Source organism: Stenella coeruleoalba (assembly GCF_951394435.1).
Source record: "Stenella coeruleoalba genome assembly, chromosome: 3".
Classification (NCBI taxonomy): domain Eukaryota; kingdom Metazoa; phylum Chordata; class Mammalia; order Artiodactyla; family Delphinidae; genus Stenella; species Stenella coeruleoalba.
The window spans coordinates 115,413,421-115,438,832 of NC_137148.1; the positions used below are offsets into that span (position 1 = coordinate 115,413,421).

The 25,412-nt window shown below is 38.4% G+C and overlaps 1 protein-coding gene across 1 annotated transcript in view; it reads left to right on the top strand.

Annotated features, from left to right (window-relative positions):
- The window catches only part of CTNNA1 (catenin alpha 1), a 177,072-nt gene that overhangs the window by 91,442 nt on the left and 60,218 nt on the right, over positions 1–25,412 (top strand). The gene's annotated exons all lie outside the window — the stretch shown is intronic.

Genomic DNA, 25,412 nt, shown 5'->3' on the forward strand with positions numbered 1-25,412 from the left:
GTAGTTGTGGTTCGCGGGCTCTAGAGCACAGGCTCAGTAGTTGTGCACGGGCTTAGTTGCTCCGCAGCATGTGGGTCTTCCCAGACCAGGCCTCGAACCCGTGTCCCCTTCATTGGCAGGAGTATTCTTAACCACTGCGCCAGCAGGGAAGTCCCGTTGTTCTATTTCTTGACAGCTGCACTGAACAGGAAGAGTCACCCAGAATCCCCCAGTCTCAGTCGCCTCAACACTGAGTTGGGGATGGCGATTGTGCCTACACACATAGCATGGTTGAGAGTGTGTAAAACAGCCCCTGCTGTTCATACTACTGCTACTATACCACTACTATTACTAATAAAGTTTAGAATTTTGAATGGCTTAAAATTTTAACTCCTCTGTTTTTTATTTTTACCTGTCCTGCTTTCCAGTGATTTCTTAGAGTAGTTGCATTTCTCCTTCTGCTGAGAGAAAGAGCTTAATTCCTACCCTCCCTCCGTTTACCTTCTTCCCTCCTCTCTTTTAGCAATGGTCAGATACATTTGGAGAATTTTCCCTTTGTTATATGCATTCTGGTAATAATGTCTAAAGATTGTATTAATTTTTAGCAAGCGTTTCCCTGCTGACTGTGTCACAGAGGTTATTTTATTGCTTTCTGTTTGTTTTAACTGTCTTGCCTGAAGTTGGTGGCCTTATTCCCAGATTCATAATATGTTCTGTTTACTATTAAAACGTACATTTTGCTTGGGTCTGGCATACTTCTTATAGTTAATTCTGAGTTATCTGGCATGGGGAAGCGAGGCTCTGATTGTCAGCGTTCATTCTCTGAATTGAGTTTTGTATAGGCATCTCTGTTTAAAATCTCTCCATTATTCTTTCCCAACCAGTTTGCATTTATTTGATGATTGCGTTTGAAATAGATTTTTAAAAATTTCAATAGTATATCCATATACTTTCTTTTCTCGTTCATTTTCTACAAGTCATGTTTATTTGTCCTCTCCAGCTTATTAAAACATCTTTCTAGCACCAGAGGAAAATAGTGTCATGAATAAAACTTTTTCTGATCTTATTAATAAGATCTTTTCTGATCTTAATTCACTGTTTAAGAGAATTTACACACCCTAGAGCTGGTTAAATAATTAACCCAAAACAATAAGTTTAGGCATTGCATAGTATTTAAAAGACACTGGAACAGGTAGTGTGAGGTCTAGGTTTCTTTTCCCTTTGATGTTTATAATCTTTATTTCTTTTTAGAGCTCTAAAATGGCTGAAGAGAAAAATCTTATTAGGAAAAATCTTTGTAGTTAAGCTGGGCTGACTTAGAAGTGAAGCTCGTGGGCTGGCTGGCGTCATCAGTCTTCACTTAGGAGATATGAACAATTGCCTTCAGATGTTATCTGTGAACTTGCTTATTGGATTAATGGTTAGTTGCTTCAGAAGTGATATTAAAGCTAAGAGTAATGGGAAGTGTTTCATTTGCTGCCTCTCATAGGCTTGTTTTGAAAAAGGTAGGTCTCTCTTGTTGAGCTGCGATCCTATGACTGCATTATTGCTTTATGTGTAATAAAAAGTTGTTTTTTTAATTCTCTTTTTAAAAATTAATTATTATTTTAATTAATTTAATTTTTGACTGCTTTGGGTCTTTGTTGCTCCACGCAGGCTTTCTCTAGTTGCGGCGAGTGGGGGCTACTCTTCGTTGTGGTGTGTGGGCTTCTCACTGCGGTAGCTTCTTTTGTTGCGGAGCACGGGCTCTAGGCTCGCGGGTTTCAGTAGTTGCAGCACGCGGGCTCAGTAGTTGTGGTGCATGGGCTTAGTTGCTCCGTGGCATGTGGGATCTTCCCAGACCAGGGCTCAAACCCGTGTCCCCTGCATTGACAGGCGGATTCTTAACCACTGCGCCAGCAGGGAAGTCCCTGTTTTTTTAATTCTTAAAATAGGTAATATATTTACATGGTTCAAAATTAAAAGGGTATAAAAGAGTATATAGTGAGTATATACTTTTATTCCCTTTCATTCCTGAGTCCCCTTTCATTCCTGTTCTGTAGCCATACATTTTCTTTCCTTATATTTTGTTATATTTCCTTCCAGAAATGTTTTATTTAGATACAGTAAAGTACACACACATGTAATTAAAGGTGTCTGTATTGAGAGTTATATTACTTAATTGTAAAAGAGACTTTGATAATTTCTTGATTTCTGCTTATTTTTTTCCTTTTAAAAGTGTTATGCTAAGTATTATATACTTTGCTCTTATGTCCACCAAACTGAATCCCACAGCTTCCTTTCTTGGCCAAAACTTTCTGCAGTCTTTTTTTTCACTCCTAAGAAAGCTGTTTCCAGTTTGTCTTTGCTTTCCTGCCTCTTTCTTAGATATTTAATCTCAGAGGCCTCTGTTCTGTTCACTCTACTGTGGCATCAGCTTATAGTCCCTTATTGTAATGAAGTCTATAAACCTCACATGTCTGGAATGTAATAATTGTATTGTGTTTCCTGTCTGAATTGCTTTTCAACTAAGATTGAGTAGCCCTAGGCTAGGTTTTCTATTATTGACTGTTCTGTATAATATTGAGGTTACTTTTCTTTAACAAATAATTACTATTAATGACAGCACATCTTAGTGTATTATCTATATAGCCAATACGCATTTACTATCCTCTTTGAAATGTTTATTTCAGAGTGTCAGATCTCTTTACACTTCATAATTTATTACCTTTTCTCATCACAGATGGTTTATAGTAGTCTTCATTCACTATAATAACTTTCAAAGTTTTATCATTTCACTATAGTCTCTTTCAGTTTTGCATATCTGACAATTCCTGTGGTCTTTAACTCTTGACCCTGGCTCTTGTCCTGGAAAACATTGATGCTTTCTGGTTTTAGAGCCCAAAAGATGATACCTCTATAACTTTTTTGCCTGTTACCATTATACTGGGGTTGGGGGGGAAACCCTGTCTAATAAGTTTTTTTTGTGATCGATAGTAGTTTCTGCTTTCTAATATTGGACCTTTAACTTCAACCACAAGCACAAGGAGTTTTTATTCAGTTTAGGGGATATTGTGCATTACTTATAGCCATGGTAAACACTGCTGTGCTGTGCTCTAGAAAGAAAGACTGACTGTTAATAAATAAATAAACAAACAAAAAGTACTCTTTGCCTTGTGCCATTAGGAAACATGCAATGGCAATGTAACCAGTGATATATGCCTGGGAAGTTCAGTTTTAGGATAATTCCACAAAATATTCTGTGTAGAGCGTATCATGGGTAATCGAGAGGGGAACCCATGTTGCCTTTAATGGGCTCCTATCTCACTGAGCCTCTCTTCTTATCCTGCTGGGCACTTTTGTGCTTGATCTCTGACCCCAGGGCTTCTGGGGCCCTAAGCTTCACATCCTTAGGAGATTTTCCAGTTGATTAAGGCAACTGGTCATCTTGGGAAGCAATGCTACATTGCCTGTGGGTAAAGGTGGAATATGATGGGGATGGATGGTTCCTGCCTCTAAGTAGGGGAGATATTCATTATAGGTACAACTGGTTAATGTGGATGCTACCCAATCAGTATTGCTCTTGTGCTGGAGCAGGATTCTAGAAGCCTCCATCAGGCCTGGCATTAACCTTTTAAGTAATGGGATGTGTGTGTGTGTAAGTGTAATATTTCAATACCTTTAACAATGTCTCAGTGTATTCCCACGAATATGGGCCTTGTCTATGAGGCTGTGGGCCAATAGCTGCCACCCCTCTCCGCCCCCATCAACATTTCCTGCTTCCAGGCTCAGTTCAAGGAGCTACTTTCACCTCTTTCTTGGCAGTGTTCCAGTACAGTGATTCCAGCCTTTTCTCCACTGTACATTCTCTTTTCACTGCCTTCCTTCTCTTTTTCCGTTTTCTGCTTTTTTTTTTTTAAACATGGTTGTCATTTCCTTTCCAGGATCCAGTGAACCTGATGACTAGTGTAGTTTAATTATAGTTGCTTCCTAGACTCTATATTGACTTTTAAAATATTATAATTATAAGAAATTAGGCATCACTTTTAACAAGTGCAACTAACAACACAAATTATAAAGACAAAGATAATTCATCCTCTTTTAAAATTTATACTTACTCGCTCACACATACACATACACATGCACATGTACATAGCTTTTCCATAAATGAGATCTATATATCCATACTCTTATTTTTTGCTTTCCCCTCCTTCCACTCAGATCTCTCCCTCATCCCACATCTTCCTTGGCCAAAGAAACAGTGTTAGCAATCTGGTATGAATATCTCTATACTTTTCTCTGCTTATATCTCTACTCTCCATACCCCCAACCCCCATATCGATTTTTTGGCATAGGTGTTTCCGTGAACAAAGTAGGATCATTGTTTACAAACCTGCGACTTATTGTTCAACAATGGAAATCCTTTCAAGTCTCCTGATTTACCTCTAATTCATTCTTTTAATTGCCGAGTAAGATTTCATAGTGTGGATATACCATAAATTATTTGACAGTTCCCTTCTTCTTATGAGCATTTGCTTTAAAAATTTTTTTAAGCATCATGAACAATGTTGCATTACCTTGCATTTGGTACTTTATTTCTATGAGATAGATTCGGTATTTTATTTTTATGGAATTGCTGGGTTGAATAGTATATGCACATTTTTATTTGAATGGCTGTTGGTAGATTATTTTCCAAAAAAGGCTGAACTAGTTGCAGTTCTACCACCAATGTAAGAAAATAGCCTTTTCTTCACTTCCTCTGTATAGTAGGTGTTATTTAAGTTTTCTAATCTGATGGGTAGGAAGTAATAACTCATTATTACTTTAATTTGCATTTTCTGACCACTTTTGAATTCAAATAACCTTTTTATATATTTGTAGGTCACTAGATTTGCTCTTCTGTGAATTGCCTGTTTATATCCTGTGTCCATTTTTCTAATGGCTTGTGTGTCTTTTTCTTTGCTGGAGCTCTTTGTATAGTATAGCTATTAACCTATTATCTGCCATCTGCATTGCGTATATTTTTTTCTAAATCTGTCATTTATCTTTTGACATTGCATATAGCTTTTTTTCCTCACCATACCAGAGTTTTCTTTTTATTTTCATGTATGTATGTTTATCTTTTGTTTTTTGGCTAGGGGATTTCCTGTTTTGGATTACTTACATACACAAATGCACACACCCCTTTGTGTCACTAAGGTTTTAATCACAGAAGCAGAGCAACTATGAAAGATATATAAGGGATTTATTATAGGGGTTTGACTTTATGTATTGGGTTGGCTAAAAAATGCCTTCAGTTTTTAAGTAAAAATAAAAGACACATTTTTCATTTTCACCAAGAACTTTATTGAACAATGTATTCACCCTTTTGTTCCACAACCTTCTGCCATTTTTTAGGCAACTTCATAATTCCATCTTCCCAAAACTTTTTATCTTTTTGAGCAAAGAACTGTTCCAGGTGCCTTTTACAGTCTTCCAGGGAATTGAAATTTTTTCCATTAAGAGAATTTTGTAAAGATCGAAATAAATGGAAATCCAAAGGTTCGATGTCTGGTGAATACAATGGATGAACCATAACTTCCCAGCCAACCTGTAACAGTTTTTGCCTGATCGTCAAAGAAACATGCAGTCTTTTGTTATCCATCATTATGTGTTTTCTGTTGACTAATTCCAGACACTTTTCATCGAGTGCTGCTTTCAATTAGTTGGTCTAATTGGGAGTAGTACGTGTTGGAATTGATCGTTTGGTTTTCCAGAAGGAGCTCATAATAGAGGAGTGCCTTCTATTCCTACCATATACACAACATCACCTTCTTTGGATGAAGACCATCCTTTGGTGTGGTTGATGGTGGTTCATTTTGCTTGTCCCACGATCTCTTCTGTTCCACATTATTGTATAGTATCCACTTTTCATCACTCATCACAATTTGTTTTAAAAATGGAACGTTTTCATTACGTTTAAGTAGAGAATCGCATGTGGAAAAACAGTCAAGAAGTTTTTTTTTTGCTTAACTTATCTGGAACCCAAACATCAAAGCAATTAACATGACCAAGTTGGTGCAAATGATTTTCAGTGCTTGATTTGGATATTTTGAGTATGTCAGCTATCTCCCACATGTTATAACGTTGCTTGTTCTCAGTTAATGTCTCGATTTGATTGCTATCAACTTCAACTGGTCTACACGACCGTGGAGCATTGTCCAGCAAGAAATCTCCAGCATGAAACTTCTCAAACCACTTTTGACACGTTAGATCAGACACAGCACCTTCTCCATACACTGCACAAATCTTTTTTTGCGTTTTGGTTGCGTTTTTACTTTTCTTGAAATAATAAAGCATAATAAGCCAAAAATGTTGCTTTTTTCTTCCATCTTCAATATTAAAATGGCTACACAAAAATTCACCAATTTTGATGTCTTTTTTTAAATGCACGCTGATATGACAGCTGTCACATACAGTCTAAAGAGAGCTGAATGCTACTAGAGCCATCTTACGGAAAAAAACGAACGAACCTTTTGGCCAACCCAATAATTATGGGAGCAGATTAAACAGTTCATATGAGGCTGTTGCTTTTGTTTCTGGTGCTGGAGCTAGAAATTAGCAGGGCATGCAGTCAGTAAGAGAACATGGTACATATGAAGCAGGATCATTCTGGAATATGAGTTGGACCCCATGAGGACAGCCTGCAACCCATGTTAGCCTCTCACTACATCCAGACCTTCAACTATGATGATAGAGGTTTCTTGAAGGAGAAGATGGGTACCTTTATCACAGATTTAAATATGCACCTGGCCCAGAAGTCAGAAAAGCTGAAGGAGAAAATCCTGTAGGAGTTGTGGTTATGGTCATTGCCCCATGCTAAGCAAAGGAGCCAGCAGAAAATCAACAATGTGTGTGACCTGCAGTAGCACCTTGTACCAGCACTGACCTTCCCAGTTTAAAAAGGTGGTGCTGCTTCATTTCCACCTTTCAGATCTCATGCCAGGATGTCTCTTGTGGTCCAGGCTAACCTGGAACTGTGCCGGGAAGTGAATTCTGGGAAGTGTAGTTCTGGATTGGCTAAATCGACACAATACAAATTCATCACAATCTTTCATTTGCCTGGTGTGAGATGAGTGCTCCAACTTAATATTTCTTCTAGCTGGATAGTGACTTACGTTTATACTATTCATTAAATAAGCTATGGCTGTGAGTGTGCATGGAATACATGCAGAAGTAGTACCCAAACAAGAGAAAAGACTGTTTAACTCTGGTTCTAGGAAAGAATTTTCAAATGGGAGTATCATATAAATTGACATATTCCAATTACAAATTCCTTTGCAAAAATTTCATGGTTGAATACAAGGTAGTAATTAATTGCCTAACTTTGAGATTTTAGGTTTCATAAATTTATAAATGTTTTTTTCCACGCAGGCTGTTTCAGTTGTTTAGGATCAGAAGTCATTTGACCTGCTGGATAGGGGAAGTAGCCCAGTCATAGATCTGGTTTAGTGGAAGTTTTCAGAGCCTTCTATGGTAAACTTTCTTTTCACAATTCTCATTGACATTGCATCTGCAGTATTTCTATACTCATAAATAGTTTTAAGAATATTTGTTTTTATTTGTACCTACGTCTGCAGAATTTGTGTGGATTTCTGCAGTTTATTTATGGATGTACAAGTTCTTGGATGCAAGCATTTAATGTAACTACACATATTCAAGTGAGGGGTTCTGTAATCAAGTAAAAATGCCTGGTACAAGACTTGGAATCAGAGGGAGGTGCCAAAGTTTAAAAAAAAAAATCTTCGACAGGAAATGAGCTAAATAATGGCTTTCTCATTGAGACAAATAGAAGCTATTTTATTTTGTCTTGATCTCAAGTCTTTCTGCTTCCATTTTCCCTCAGCTGAACACAGGTACTTGTGCCTATTGAAATATTCTCTTACATAGACTTAAGTGAAAAGTATAAATGCTTGAAAGCTCTCAAGTAAGGAAAGACAGAATGAAAGGCTGAATGAGTAGGCTGCCAAGCGTCACTGGAGAGAAATTTAAGTGAGAGAAGAGGCGAAGAAAGAACAGTTTGACGAACTTCTCTGGCTGCAGTAGTGTAAAATATAGACATTTTGTGGTACAGTGAAAACAGAGTAAGGGATTTTAAGGGCAGAATTCATTTGACCCACTATGTCCCTCTACAATAAGTCTCCTACATACGAACGAGTTCTGTTCTAAGAGCACGTTCATAAGTCCAATTTATTCATAAGTCCAACAAAGTTAGCCTAGGAACGCAACTAACACAATTGGCTGTACAGTACTGTAATAAGTTTATAATACTTTTCACACAAATAATATGTAAAAAACAAACACAAAAAATAAACATTTTTAATCTTACAGTACAGTACCTTGAAAAGTACAGTAGTACAGTACAACAGCTGGCATACAGGGGCTGGCATCGAGTGAACAGGCAAGAAGAGTTACTGACTGATGGAGGGAGAGGAGGTGGGAGGTGGGAGAGCTGAAGGATCGTCAGCAATAGGAGACGGAGGGCAAGCTGCAGTTTCACTCATGCCTGACGCTGATGGCACAGGTTCTGGTTCTTTGCTGGATTCAATTCTATCTACCCTCTTGAAAAAATGATCCAGTGTTATCTGGGTAGTAGCTCTTTTTTCTCGTCATAGATGACATGGTAGCACTGGATTGCATACTGAATGGCTGCTGCAACCTTTGTGTGCCGTTCTACATTCGGGTCCTGTGCCTCAAAAACTAACAGTGCCTCCTCAGATAAAGAAAATCCCCTTGCAATTTCCTGCATCATGAATTTCTTTGATTCTTCAGTTACTTCTTATTCTTGTCTCTCTTTGTCCTTTCCCTGGGCCTCCAATTCCATCAGGTCTTCATTAGTAAGCTCCTTGTGTTGCACAGCAACAGAACTGTACAGTAAAGAACTCAAAAGCACAACCACTTGTAGAGGATGCACACACGTTGCAATGTACGCCAGACACATGAACTAACTTACGTGATTGGATATACAAATGCACTTTCGCATCTTTGAAAGTTGGCAACTTGAAGGTTCATGTGTCGGGGACTTACTGTATTAGAAAAGAATTCCCTCTAAGCCTTTCTGGAGACATTTTTCCCAGTTCCTTTTTTTTTTGGACTAATTTATTATGATATCATCTTATTCTTCCTTATCCTATGTGGATACTATTCATTAAAAGGGACAATGATGGCTTATATAATATGTCATCCTGTATGTAGAGGTATTTCTTATTTTGTGGGACGTACACTCTGAGTGATTTCTCCCTAGCACTGGCAAAGCATTTTCACTAATCTCCTCACAGTTTTGAGTACCAGTTGTAACCATTGACAGATATTTTCAATTTCACAGACGAAATCATTGGAGTTTAGAATGTGAAGAGCAAAACCGATCTCTTCAAGAGACCAAACCCATGACTGGCCTTTTAACCAAGCAAGCTGACCAGCCAGTTCTATATATCAATGTTATTGTGGATGCAGGAAATTGTAGATTTACCATTAGAAACCCTTTAATATCAATACAGAAAATCTAATACATACTGGGTACATTTTTCCCTACCTGCCTCCTGAAAATGTGCACCTTGTTGAATTTTAATATTCGTTTTAAAAGCTTAGAACACTGTATTTTACCGGTGGTTCTAGTTGCAGACCCTTGCCTGGAGGTGTTCTGGGAGCCCGTGCTTCTAGTGTTTGGTGGGTGAGACAGAGTCTCCATTTTGTCCCTCTCTTAGCACAGGGGAAATCATGTCCCTTTTTTTTTTTTTTTTTTTGTCAGAAGAGCTGCAAAAAGCAGCGAGAGTTGACATCTGGTTGGGTCTTGCCATTTAATTTTCCCCTACTTTGGTTAAATTAAAAAAGATTTTATTTATATACATATTTTTGGCCGCGAGGCATGTGGGATCTCAGTTCCCCGACTGGGGATCAAACCCGTGTTCCCTGCAGTGGGAGTGTGGAGTCTTAAACACTGGATTGCCAGGGAAGTCCCTTAAATCAAAAATTAATGTAGAATTCTTAACTCTGTGGAAAAATCTGGATATCTGATCATTTTCATGGTTTGCCTAAGTAGAGAAATTTATCAGCTAGTCTTTTTTTTGGCAGGGGGTGGGGGAGTAAAATTGCTTTACAATGTTGTGTTAGTTTCTCCTGTACAATGAAGTGAATCAACTATATCTATACCTATATCTCTCCCTCCTGGACCTCCCTCCCACCTCCCCCATCTCACCCATCTAGGTCATCACAGAGCACTGAGCTGAGCTCCCTGTGTTATACAGTAGGTTCCCACTAGCTATCTATTTTATACATGGTAGTGTATTTATGTCAAGCCTAATCTCCCAATTCGTTCCACCCTCCCCTTACCCCCAGTGTCCACATGTCCATTCTCTACGTGTACATCTCTATTCCTGCCCTACAGATAGGTTCATCTGTACCATTTTACTAGATTCCACATACATGCGTTAATATACGGTATCTGTTTTTCTCTTTCTGATTTACTTCACTCAGTATGACAGACTCCAGGTCCATCCACCTCACTACAAATAATTCAGTTTCGTTTCTTCTTATGGCTGAGTAATATTCCATTGGCTATATGTGCCGCATCTTATTTATCCATTCATCTGTCGATGGACATTTAGGTTGCTTCCATGTCCTGGCTATTGTAAATAGTGTGGCAGTGAACACTGTGGTACATGACTCTTTTTGAATTATGGTTTTCTCAGGGTATGCCCAGTAGTGGGATTGCTGGGTCATATGGTAGTTCTATTTTTAGTTTTTAAGGACCCTCCATACTGTTCTCCATAGTGGCTGTATCAATTTACATTCCCACCAACAGTGCAAGAGGGTTCCCTTTTCTCCACACCCTCTCCAGCATTTATTGTTTGTAGATTTTTTGATGATGGCCATTCTGACCAGTGTGAGGTGATACCTCATTGTAGTTTTGATTTGCATTTCTCTAATAATTAGTGATGTTGAGCATCTTTTCATGTGCCTCTTGGACATCTGCATGTCTTCTTTTTGGTGAAATGTCTATTTAGGACTTCCGCCTGTTTTTTAATTGCGTTGTTTGGTTTTTTTTGTATTGAGCTCCGTGAGCTGTTTGTATATTTTTGAGATTAATCCTTTGTCTGTTGCTTCATTTGCAAATATTTTCTCCTATTCTGAGGGTTGTCTTTTCGTCTTGTTCATGGTTTCCTTTGCTGTGCAAAAGCTTTTAAGTTTCATTAGGTCCCATTTGTTTATTTTTGTTTTTATTTTCATTACTCTAGGAGGTGGGTCAAAAAAGATCTTGCTGTAGTTTATGTCAAAGAGTGTTTCTCCTATGTTTTCCTCCAAGAGTTTTATAGTGTCCAGTCTTACATTTAGGTCTTTAATCTATTTGGAGTTTATTTTTGTGTATGGTGTTAGGTAGCATTCTAATTTCATTCTTTTGCATGTAGCTGTCCAGTTTTCCCAGAACAACTTATTGAAGAGGCTGTCTTTTCTCCATTGTATGTTCTTGCCTCCTTTGTCATAAATTAGGTGACATATGTGCGTGGGTTTATCTCCGGCCTTTCTATCCTGTACCATTGACCTATATTTCTCTTTTGTCAAAAACTGTTTCTGCATCTGTTGAGATGATCATATGGTTTTTATTCTTCAGTTTGTTAATATGATGTATCACATTGATTGATTTGCATATATTGAAGAATCCTTGCATTCCTGGGCTAAATCCCACTTGATCATAGTATATGATCCTTTTAATGTGTTGTTGGACTCTGTTTGCTAGTATTTTGTTCAGGATTTTTGCTTCTATGTTCATCAGTGATATTGGTCTGTAATTTTTTTGTGTGTGTGGTATCTTTGTCTAGTTTTGGTATCAGGGTGATGGTGGCTTCATAGAATGAATTTGGGAGTAGTCCTCCCTCTGCAATTTTTGGGAAGAGTTTGAGACGGATCAGTGTTAGCGCTTCTCTAAATGTTTGATAGAATTCGCCTGTGAAGCCATCTGGTCCTGGACTTTTGTTTGTTGGAAGATTTTTTTTTTTTTTTTTTTTGGTGGTACGCAGGCCTCTCACTGTTGTGGCCTTTCCCGTTACAGAGCACAGGCTTCGGATGCGCAGGCTCAGCGGCCACGGCTCACGGCCCCCGGCCCCAGCTGCTCCGCGGCATGTGGGATCCTCCCGGACCGGGGCACGAACCCGTGTCCCCTGCATTGGCAGGTGGACTCTCAACATTGCGCCACCAGGGAAGCCCTGTTGGAAGATTTTTAATTACAGTTTCAGTTTCATTACTTGTGATAGGACTGTTTGTATTTTCTAATTCTTCCTATCTCAGTCTTGGAAAATTGTACCTTTCCAAGAATTTGTTTCTTCATGGTTGTCCATTTTATTGGCATATAGTTGTTTGTAGTAGTCTCTTATAATCCTTTGTATTTCTGTGGTGTTAGTTGTGATTTCTCCTTTTTCTTTTCTAATTTTATTGATTTGCATCCTCTCCCTTTTTTTCTTGATGAGTCTGGCTAAGGGTTTATCAATTTTGTTTATCTTCTCAAATAACCAACTTTTAGTTTTATTGATCTTTGCTATTGTTTTCTTCATTTCTATTTCATTTATTTTTGCTCTGATCTTTATGATTTCTTTCCTTCTACTGACTTTGGGTTTTCTTTGTTCATCTTTCTCTAGTTGCTTTAGGTGTAAGGTTAGATTGTTTATGTGAGATTTTTCTTGTTTTCTTGAGGTGAGGTCGAATTGCTATAAACTTCCCTCTTAGTACTGGTTTTGCTGCGTCCATAGGTTTTGGGTCGTCGTGTTTTTGTTGTCATTTGTTTCTAAGTATTTTTTTATTTCTTTGATTCCTTCAGTGATCTCTTGGTTATTTAGTAGCGCACTGTTTAGCCTCCGTGTATTTGTGTTTTTTACAGTTTTTCTCCTGTAATTGATTTCCAGTCTCATAGCATTGTGGTCCGAAGAGATGCTTGATATGATTTCAATTTTCTTAAATTTTCTGAGGCTTGATTTGTGATCCAAGGTGTGATCTGTCCTGGAGAATTTTCCATGTGCACTTGAGAGGAAAGTGTATTCTGCCAGTTTCAGGTGGAATGTCCTATAAAGATCAATTAATTCTATCTGGTCTATTGTGTCATTTAAAGCTTGTGTTTCCTTATCTATTTTCTGTTTGAATGATCTGTCCATTGGTATAAGCGGGGGTGGTCCTATGTTGGGTGCATAAATATTTATAATTGTTAATTGTTTAAGGAGGGAAAACCTAACTTCTCCTTTTTTCTACTTTCTTCCACGCACCCAAAAAAATACATAGCTTTCTTACTCAGTTTTCCATTTCTTTCCTACAGGTATTTAAAAGATTGCTCAAATTACCCTATATGTTTTAAATTTTCCCTTTTCTTTTTTTTCAGCTAGTCTTGATTGTAATGAAAATCTGAAAAAGAAAAGAAATGTTTTTTCTTATTTGACACACTGAGGAACTCTTATAAGTAAGATGGTTTCTGAGTCTTTCTCAAGAAAGAGGAAGTATTTGATTACAGACAGGAAACCAAAAACATGATAGTGTTAAATTCAAGTAGGGAATGAAAGGATTCTGAATTTTGAAACTTGTTGTGAAATGTAACCCTTAAGATGTCATTTTTCACCTTCAATTTCTGTTATTAAGATAGGACTTAGGTAATGTTTGGGGCTTTTATTAAAATTGTATTGGCAGCCATGCCACATAGTTTTTAACAAAACCAGCAGTTACACTGAGGTTTCTAACAGTGAAGCCATTAGTCAACCTCTTATATATGAAAGTAACACATTAAACCTTGTAATAAGGTTCTTTTGTAGTATGTGAGAGACTTAAATTAGCAGGTTGTCACTACACTGTGCTCCTGCATTTCTGTTTAATTTTGCACCATATAAGGGAATCAAAAATTATTGTTCTAAAAGTTTGAAAGTTTAGTTTCTAGAAAATTTAAGAGTACATGAATAAGATGGGGAAAAAGGGTAGATTTCACTAGAGTGAATGGGACCCAAACCAGACCTTTGCCCCATACTTACTGGTTCTGCCTTTTCCATGTCTAAGTCATGAGACATGGAAAAGTATCAAAAAGTATCCTTTTTGATAGTTGATAAAAAAAAGTTGTAAATATAGAAGCATGGAGAAACTATGTATCTTCTCAGAAAACAGTTTCAGATTGGAGATTAATAGTGAAAACTTGAAATTTAACATGAGAACTTGGAGGCTCTGTTTAGTACATCCTAGTGAATGAATGATTTCTTACATCTCTGCCCCTCACGCTACCCATTTCTCTTGAGCAAAGCTCTTACAAAGAGTCGTTTGTTTTTTTTTCAACTGATCATTGGTTCTTACCCTTTGCCTGTCCTTCAATAAACCTTTCTTTTATCCATCTTCCTTAGCAGCCCTTTTCTGATAGTTAAAGTTATAGGTTTTGTGTTTCTCAGCAAAATAAAAATTGCTAAAATACATTTTTCTAAATCACCACTTTGACCATCATATCCCAGCCATCTCCACAAATCCGGAGTGGCCCTTCTTGCTGACCATGTTAAATCTGAGCACCTTTCCTGGTCCCAGAGGCCCCTTGGCATTTGGCCCTACCTTCGCTGCACTTACTGGTATCATCTGTCAGATTAGTGGCTCTGGCCACTCTGTACCCAGCCATATTGAAATCCTGATGGTGCTTTTGTACCTAGCTTTAGGCTGTTTTCTCCACGGCATTCTTCAGTGCCCTCCCTGTTTTCTAAATATCAGCAATTTGGTGGTACCATCCAGTTCACCTCTTTTGGGCTTATCTTCTTTTATTAGTTATTTATTGAATATTTTAAGTTTTACCTCTGACTAACTGTAAACTCCTGAGGGCAAGGGCCTATATCACCATAGCACCTTGTATAGTGGAAATTGAAGTACTTGTTGAATTATATATTTTAAAATATTGTGAAGAAGAAGGAGTAATAGTAGTAGTAGTAGTAGTAGTAATACAGGTCACACTTCAGCGCTGTGTGCCAGGAATTGTTCTAAGTACTTCACACACATTCGCATTTAATCTTCAGAGCACGAGTTTGATACTGTTAAGACATAGAGATTAAATGACTTGTTTAAGATCTCACAGGTAGTAAGTGGAGGTACTACACTTTGAACCTAGCCTGGCTCCAGAGTTCAAGCTCTTAACCACCATGCAGTGCTGTAGGTCTAGTTGAGAGGAATACTATGTTAGATTGCCAATACCATAAATTACAATTGTAATTATATTTTTTTCCTTTCCTCCCAACATTTTATTGTGAAAATTTTCATACATACACAGAAGCTGAAAGACTGTTCAGTGAACACCATATATACACACACCTATTTCCTAGATTCTGTGATTGACTTTTTGATATATTTGCTTTATCACATATTTATCCATTCCTGTATCCATCTTTTTATTGTTTTGATGTATTTCAAAGTCAGTTGCAGGTACTTGGGTATTTCACCTCTAAACATTGCAGTATGCATGTCATTTAACTAGAGTTCAGTTTTATTATCGTAAATTTTATATAGTGAAATGTACAAATTTTAAGTGTATTACGTGATAGGTTTTGATAAATGCACACACTTTGTACACCAATCCTTTATCAAGATAGAGAACATTATATGGTTATCATGTTATTGAATATTTGGCTACCTTGTAGCTCAAGTACATGAGCCGTACATTTCCCCCCACATTAAAACCTGCTTTTCTGGGACTCCCCTGGCAGTCCAGTGGTTAAGACTCCATGCTCCCAATGCAGGGGGCACGGGTTTGATCCCTGGTCAGGGAACTAAGATCCTGCATGCTGCATGGTGTGGCCAAAAAAAAAACACAACAGACCTGCTTTTTTGATTGCCGCACGTTCTCTTTCTTTCTTGTCAATTCTTGAGCCTTTAATTTTTCATATGAACACAAAGGTCCATTTCTCATTTTCACTGCACTGTGCTATTAGGATTTTATTAGGAATGCCACTGGATTTGTAGATTAATTGACATCTTTGCAACACTGAACCTTCCTATTCATACACATTGCCTACTATTTCACTTATGCAGGTGTTCTTTTATTTTTTCAACAGGTTTTACCATCATCTCTAAGAACATCTTGTTTCTTTCTTTTTAGATTAGTCTTAAATACTAAAGTTTTGTTGCTATTTTGAATAGTTTACCTTTTTATAATGAGATTTTACTTCCTTTGTGGTATTGTATACAGATGGTATTAATTTTTTTAACATCTTTATTGGAATATAATTGCTTTACAATGGTATGTTAGTTTCCGCTTTATAACAAAGTGAATCAGTTATACATATACATATGTTCCCATATCTCTTCCCTTTTGCATCTCCCTCCCTCCCACCCTCCCTATCCCACCTCTCTAGGTGGTCACAAAGCACCGAGCTGATCTCCCTGTGCCATGCGGCTGCTTCCCACTAGCTATCTGTTTTACGTTTGGTAGTGTATATATGTCCATGCCACTCTCTCACTTTGTCACAGCTTACCCTTCCCCCTCCCCATATCCTCAAGTCCATTCTCTAGTAGGTCTGTGTCTTTATTCCCGTCTTACCCCTAGGTTCTTCATGACCTTTTTTTTTTCTCTTAGATTCCATATACATGTGTTAGCATACGGTATTTGTTTTTCTCTTTCTGACTTACTTCACTCTGTATGACAGACTCTATGTCCATCCACCTCACTACAAATAACTCAATTTCGTTTCTTTTTATGGCTAGTAATATTCCATTGTATATATGTGCCACATCTTCTTTATCCATTCATCTGTCAATGGACACTTAGGTTGCTTCCATGTCCTGGCTATTGTAAATAGAGCTGCAGTGAACATTGTGGTACATGACTCTTTTTGAATTATGGTTTTCTCAGGGTATGTGCCCAGTAGTGGGATTGCTGGGTACCCATCCTTTTTTGGTTGACTGCCATTTGATAGATATTGTTTAAAGATTCCTCAGGTTGGTGTAGGAGAAAAGTGTGGTTTTATGATTCTCTTCTTCATCTCTCAGTCTCTTGGTGAAATCATTCAGTTTTATGACTTTCAATACCTCTATTCACTGATGATGACTTCAAAATTTATATTTCCAGCCTAGAGCTTTACCCTGGATTTGTCATCTCTACTTAAATTTCAGCTTTAACATGTGAAAAGCTGAATCTTAATCTTTCTTACTCCTCCCCTTCCCAATCTATGCCATCCATAGTGTTCTGAATCCCAGTTGATATTAGGTCTTGGTTTAAATGTTTAGTTTAAATGCTAATTAATAAATCAGAATAAAGAATATAGCCTTTCATAGGTTTTATCTAATCCCCAGATGCCCCACCTCCCGTCCCATCCTGTCCCCTCTCAGTTTAAACTGAGGACTGTGTGTGTGTGTGTTTGAAAATTGATGTAAAATATTTAGAAGGCACGATCTTCAAAATACTGATTATTATTTTGGAGAGCCAGAAGATTTGTGTTTTTAACAGAATTGTATTTGTTTAATAATTTTTGTAATAATTTATGGTGATGTATCTTGTGGGAAGGTCAAGCAGACTTTAGATAAACCCTTTTACAGTTTGTTTCTTCACATTCTATCTGTAATTCATCTCACGTGTAATTCTAAGAGAGCACAAATTGGGTGTCTCAATGATGATATCGCTTATGCACTATAATGTCTTTTGACATTTTAGGAATGCTGCATCAAAAAGAAGAAAATTCTTGACCACCTGCTTTCATGTAGAGTAGTAGATAAATCTTAGCCTGGCAGTTTTACCACAATCATAAAATGGGCTCTAGTTGTTGGAAGTTGATGGCAAGTGTCAGAGAGCAGTTTTGCACCCACTGGCCTCAAGGGATTGTCAGGAGATGAGGGAGATGTGGTGACCTGACACTGTCCCAAGATGCCTACAGGAGTGTGCTGAGGGTAGTAGATTCTTTTCTCTTCTTTCTCACTGCCATTATTTTCCCTTGTGAATTTCAAGGGAGAGTTAGGGAGATTGATCAGAGAGAAGGTAGCATTGTCAGGGTCACTTCTGAACCCAGTTCTTAGTGTGTGCCATGGGCGACAGTCGTAGTATGGGGTGCCTGATGCTCTTGTCTTTTTCTCTGTTTGGAGCAAAAACTATGGCAGAACGTACTTTCGAGTGAAAGGTCAGTGTTTTTGTGGCCAGTTCATTGGGATCCTGACAAAACTGGTATGAAATTTTAGAGCACAGATGAGGGAGGTAAGGATTACTACCTATTATCTTGAGAATTCTATATTTCTGAAACTTTTACAACCATGGCCCGTGTACCTGTGTCCTTTATGCCCCAAGGCATGTTCCCCACCCCCACATAAAACCAGCAAAATAGCTATTAATATTAAAGATGTGAAGAGTGTTAGGGATTTTATTTAGTCAGAGAGCTGGAGTGAGTGCTGATTATTAAGAGCAAAAAGGGCACTATCCTTAAATGACTGGTATTTCTTGTCTTTTGAAAGTAACAGCAAAGTGAATAAACATTATTTGTTACTTGAATCTATGCAAAGGGAAGGGTATACTGAGAAGACAACTCAGATGCGTAATTGTGTTTCTAACAGTATTTTCCAAGTTGTATGGATTAGTTTGAAGCTGACAGACACTTGGTTTTGTGGAGTTGAGGAGTATTTTTGAAATTATGGCTATTTCTTAAAAAGGGGCTGCTTAGCACTGGATATACTACAACTGAACAGTTTCCCCCCAATAAGGTTGTTTATCCTTGGAGTTTTGGAAACCATGAAGAGAAGGAGAAATGTGAAAAGCTTGTTTATGTGGTGGTAAAAGAGGAAGGAGAACAAGCCTAGGGTCAAGAGATGGGGAAAGTGCAGAGAAGTTGCAGATGAAGGAGCAGATAAAGTAATTTGCCTTCTTGGATAAACTGGATCATGATCTTGGGGAAGACAATGTCAAGAAAAAGTTCTTGAGTTGAAAAATCTGGGCCATAAGATCTGTAGGTTCTGATATGACCAGATGTGTGTCTTCATTCAGACAGGTTAATTCTGCACAAGCTTTATATTTAATAGAGATTTTGGTAATATGGAGGATCACTGTACAACAGTCATGAAACATATCCTCCTGGATTGACGGGTTATCTTTGTCTTTTAAAATTCTCATACTTCCCTTGCTCAGACCCCTCAATAATTCTGACAAATCTGCCTAGGAACTAAATCTGCCACAATTGGATGGGCTGCTTCCTAAATTAGATGTGGTAGGCTTGAAGTACATTTTTTCCTAAGCAAAGAAACCCGAACATAATAGTGATCCTTAATTCTCAGTTATGTATTTTGTACTAAAATAAAATTGTCAGAGGCCGAGATATCAATGAGATTATTTTATATTTATTTTGAAAAACAGAATCTGTTTGTGATAATGGATAGTATGTGTTGTCCTATATAATTTTACTGAACAAGGAAAGACATTACTTGATTTTTTTATTTTATTTTATTTTATTTTGCGGTATGTAGGCCTCTCTCTGTGGTGGCCTCTCCCGTTGCGGAGCACAGGCTCCGGACGCGCAGGCTCAGCGGCCATGGCTCATGGGCCCAGCCGTTCCGCGGCACGTGGGATCCTCCCGGACCGGGGCACGAACCCGTGTCCCCTGCATCGGCAGGCGGACTCTCAACCACTGCGCCACCAGGGAAGCCCAACATTACTTGATTTTTAAGTGACTTTCTTACCCAGAAGGAATTTTGGAAATATGGATTCTAAATCTTATGAAATTTAGCCTTGATTCATGAAGCCAAACTAAAGTAATGTCATGACTAATATAATAGTACATTTATATAAAGCAGATTACTTGACTATGAGATGATATGGTCAGTTCTATATCAATATTAGATACAAAAAGTGTATCCAGGCTATTGGCTTATTAAAAGCTCTCACTAATTGTCAATCTTAGTATAGATAACGTATAACGTTATATAACGTATAACGTATAGATACTATACGTTAACTTAGTGAGGGAAGTAATACTAGAAAGTAGCGAGTTTCAGGGAGCAACTCAGGGGCCTTACATGTCTTTAATGTGATTATATTCTCTACTTGGTGGATCTCTCTCATCTAGTTCTCCACATATTGTTACTAAAAATAGCAAACATTTGTTAAATATTTACTGTGTTCAGGACTTTCTCAGGACTTTGCATGTATTAAATTCCCTTTTGGTTGTTACTGCTATTAATTCCAACTTAAGGGTTAGAGACCCAAGGCACAGTGAGGCTGATGGACTTGTCCAGGGTGACAGGCCCAAGTGTGGGGCAGGTCTCTGAACACAGGTCTCTATTTGCTCCTGTTGAAACCTAGGAGGTTTTGCTAACGGCATACAGAATGGGTTTTAAATTTTAAAGAGACTGTTAAATTTCTGACAGCTATTCAGACCATTGAACGCTTTATCTTTTTAAATGTGTTCTTTCTTTGAAAATTAGTTATCATCTTATAGATTCTTACCCAAGGAGAACATTTATGATTATCATCAGCATAACTAGAGATGATGCATGAAATGTGCTTCTCTTCATTCATAATGTAATGGAAGAGTTTTAAATTGTACTCCTAGCCTAGAAGATTTATAATGTAATGGATTAGGAATTTACTGGGTGTCCCTTATGTGATGGAACACTCTAGTTTGGGTCCCAGGGATGTGATAAGGAGAAAACATGAACTGTTCTTCCAAGTAGGTGCATATTCATTCTTGCTGACTTTATAGGCTCTTGCCTTGGGTCACAACAAAGGTTAGATCATACCACAAAGCATGCATCATGCTTGTGTTGCCTCCTTTCCCATAGTTTTTTCAAGGGTTGACATGAAAAACATGTCTGCCTGTTCTCTAAAAGCTCCTTGGGGATATTGTCTGACATGTTTCCTTATTGTTCCTAAAGCGGGCTCTATTTTAAAGATAATTCACAGACTTTTGCATTTGTGTCATTCCCTCCAAATAAACCAATGTGCTTCCTTTATCAGACGAAAGCTGTTGATTTTCTTCTTTGCCTTGGCCAGGAAGATCAAGGCCCAATTAGTGTATACTAGAATTGTTTCATTGCTCTGTTAGGGCTTTTTTGTGAGTTAACCAAAATGGTTTAGGATCTGGTGAAATTGCTAGACTCAACACAATATTTGCAATATAATTTCAAGAGATTCTTGCATCCTATGAAACATATCCTGGACCCTTAGAATTAAGAATCCCTGCTTTTGATCTTTTTACATCCTTATTTCAATCATTCTGTACATATGAATGTATTTTGCTAAGTTTCCTTGACTTTTAGGCTATATGTAAATGATAAATACATTGTTTTCAGAGATCTTTAGGTGCTGAGCACTTACCCTCTAGGTATTTGGCAGTGAGGCCATAGGAAATGTTTTTGTTTATCACAGGAGGAACTTTTTTGGTTCTCATGATAATGAAGCAGATAAATGGCTGTAGAGTTTTTATCATATGATTTTCCAGAAAAAGCAACCTGGAGATTGTGTGTGTGTGTGTGTGTGTGTGCGCGCGCGCACTTGGTAGAAACACCAGGGCCTAAAGATGAAGTTTTTGTGCACTGAACACAATTGTGAATGGATATTCAGTAAAGTTATGACATTTTTACATCTCTTTGCTGTGGTTCTTGGTGAAGTCTCTTCATGGAAGTTGTGAAAAGGCTTTGGGAATTGTCTCTGGGGCTGCAGTTTTAAAATCTGGTTCCCAAATGAAGGAAGAGCCTTCTCTGTTTGGGTGGTGGTAGAGCTGTTGGCCCCTGCCTTCAGGATTGTTGTTCACAGGTGCTCTTTCATGTTGGAGGTCCTGAGATGGAGGATGGGCTAGCTTTGCTCTTGGCCTCCGTGTTTAAAGGGAGGGTATATTCACTGGTGGGCTTTGCAGCAAAGCATGTTTCATTGTACTTGCCTTTGGAGATGTCTTGCTCTTTAAGGTCTCCTTCAGATAGAGCTTCAGGGAGGCTCAGCATCTGTCCCTTAGAAGTGTTCCCAAAACATTGGCTAGTGAGGAGGAACTCATGCTAAGGGGAGATGTGGGAATAGCTGTGATTTTCACCTCTTTTTCCCTTCTTTCTTTGTAAAAGACAATTTGTAGTACATTTTGTCTCTCTAAGGGAGACTCGAGTACCCAGCTGGTTAGATATATTTAAAGAAAGAAAAAAAAATCTCTTCACACAGACCTTGAAGAATTCTATTATAAATCTGAGTGGGAACCTGAGAATGCTGTGGCATACAGGCAAAACTAATTAAAATAACTGATAAAGAAATCAGATGTAGCTTTACATGGGATTTTCAAGATTAAAATGTACGAGAATTATGTTAATAAGCTCTGCTTTTAACTCTATAAAGGATAGGAACTCATTCCTTTGTGCAGCTCGAAACTACTATCACCTGTGCCCTCTAGTGCATACTGGATGAGTTAGTTTGACAGTAAAATTCTGTATTGTGCTTCCTGCCTCTGCCCTAATTCTTCTGAGGTTCCTGGTGTAAGAATTCCCTTAGCGTCTCTGATCCCCTCATCCCTAGGTGTTTATTCCTGCCTGTCTGGTCCTGTTGTACTGCTCCTGGCCTGGAGAAGTAGTAAGGTCACCCTGGCAAGTACAGCGACCTGTGGCAGTCAATTCCCAAGGCCAGGGCCGTTTCTGCCCCCAGTGTTGCCGAGGCAAAGCATCCTGTCCTGAGGATGTTTATGCCAAGCAAGGGAGGCTAGTTAAAAATCTTCCCTCCTTTTCCCCTATCCATACTTACTGAGCTGGTGTCTGGGATAGAATGGGTCATGTAGGGATCCTGGAGACCCCAGCATGGTCAGCACCTGTGGACCTCCTTCCCAGGAGTGGTGTGCAAGGTACTGCTAGGATCTACTCCAACAGATCCCTGAGGTAGAGGCCAAGTTACTGTTTGCTGGGTATGGGCAATTGAGTACCTTTTTGAAGTTCCCCAGGCTGTGGCGGAACACAGGGGAGGGTGGGGGATGGCGGCCAACCTTTGGCCCTGTGAGCTGCACAGACAGCTGTTTGTCCACTTGCTAAGACTTGTGACAGAGCAGCTTCTTATATTGCATGGCTGCTGTTTACTGGCATGGTGGTTTCTTAGCCAGCCCTCCCCTCCCTGCCTTACTTCCTAGCCTAGTTTTGCCTGTCTCCGAATGAAGACACGTGATGATTAGCTGCCCCTTTTCCAACTGGCACATTTGGCATTATAGAGAACATGGTACAAAACAACTGTTCATTTAAGGTTTCTATATCTGTCATAAATGAGTTTTCAACTTTCACATGTCAAAATTGATAGGTTACCAAGGAAAAGCTTTGGAAAAAAAAGAAAGACATTGGCTGTTTACAGTATACACAATTTTAATAACAAAACTTCCCTGTACACTGCACTTGTCCCCCACCCCCACCCCCCCACCCCACCCCAGTATAATCGTATTTTCTTCCCACCCTCCCGACCCACTTGACCACCTCCCACCCCCACCCACCCACCCAAATGGCTTAGGGTGATTGAACACAATAGGTTTGGACTGTACTTTCAGTTTCCAGTTTCAATGTTGATAGGAATGTTCATCAAACATTCCATAGATCAGGCTTTTAAAAAATTGCCAAGGAAGAATAGGTTAATTGAAGGAGTAGCAGACATTTCCAAATGTCTGCAATAGCAGTATGAAAGCTTAAACAGTCATTTACTACTCGTTTTTTGCCTTAAATTATTTAAGTACTACGAGTTTGCCCTAGGTTAGGAACAGAAATATTTAATTATCTGTGGATGGCCTTATCACTTTTGTCTTCTGTCTTTTTCTGGTTGAAGCAATTTAACCAATAAGATATTGAAAAGCATGTCCCAAAACAGATTTTTGAGACGAGTCTGTCATTGTATTGCTTTATTAGGAAAATGATCATGTAAGTCATCTTCTAAAAATAATATTTCAAAATTTCATACTGATAGCCACACTTTGGAGAGAACGGGACATTTATAGCTCCCCCCCATAGTTGCGTAGGACGTATGCCTTAAGAAAATGATACGCCTGTTTTGAATTTTAGGATTAAGACCTAGTGTTACATAGGGTTCATTTTTATTGGAAAGAGTCTAGCTCTTGGTGACTAGCATTAGAATAAGCAGATGGATTTTAATAATTAGTGGAGTGGGAAAGTAAAATCAATTCCATTCAATGAATTGGTACAGAAATTAACTTAGGCACAGTAAGAAATTACATGTGTTAGTGCAGATTTTTGGCTTAAAAAATTAGTATCTTTGCTATTTGATGTTGGCAGAGGGTATTCTCTGAGTTGTGTATGGATTTGCAAATTTATCAGCTCACTCTCATTTCAGAAAGGTGATTGAAATCCCTGGCAAGCTACAGAAATGAATATAAATGATTCCAAGCTAGCTCTTGGTTACTAGGTGGGTACAGTATCATAGCCTTTGTTAGCTTGCTTTTTCCAGAGAGCTTTAATTATTTTTCTGTTTTTTAAGTGGTCATTTTCCTCTAATCTTTAAAGTGAAAAAAGGGAGAGGGGGCATTGAAGAGGATAAAACGACAGCAAAAGACAAAAGGCCTAACATTATATTACCAGGATCTGCAGTGTAGTTGTGATGCTCTTCCACCCGAGCCAGTTGGTAAAGAGAGCACATATGACTAACAGCCTCATCTTCAAACCTGTGCTGATACCAAAACACAAATAGACCAAAATTAAAAGAAATTCTGCCTTCTATAGGCAATTGAAAAGGGAAATTTGCGCTTTAAATGGAAATGGAAAATGCTGTTTGGCACGGTTATTCACTTTTCTCAGAGAGCATTGCCCAAAAAACGAAGGGCCAAAAAAAATCTGTTAATTTTCAACTGAAAAGTATGCCCTGGTGGCCTTGGCTATGCTGTTCCCCTGAATTACTAAATGGCTTGCTTTTCCAATTTTCTTTCCTACATACATTAAGGATTTTGCCAATTGACGGTCCATTTCACTAACTGTAATCTTTAGGGTTAATGTGGGGACTCCCAGCCACTATTTCTCACCCTTCTGCTCACAGTTTCAATTAATTTTGGGTTGTGGTTGAAATGATGGAAACTACTCTGCTATCCTCCAGGGCTAGTGGAATCTTGTGTGTCCAGGACACAGTTGTATTGTGATAAAGTTGTTCTCTGACAAATGGCCATGGTTACCCTGATAAATGGGTTGGTAAATTTTAGCTTGTGGAGCTCTCATTTGTAATGGGGCTTCTGATCCAGCCCTTCTGTAAGGAAGCTGTGAGACGTGCTCTATGCCGTAAAATCAGCTTCTGTCCTTGCCCAGGCAGGCCTAGTGTCTGGTTTAACAAGAGGTGAAATGCTCACTGCTCAGGATCAGCTGAGATGGGCTGAGACTTTGCCAAACTAATCTACCCACCTTAAAAATTGTAGAGAGCACATTCTTACCATAATTTGTGATCTTGTCTGCTTTTTACTGAGACACATTTTATTTGAAATGTAGGTAGACATCCCTCTCTTAGTATTAAATCT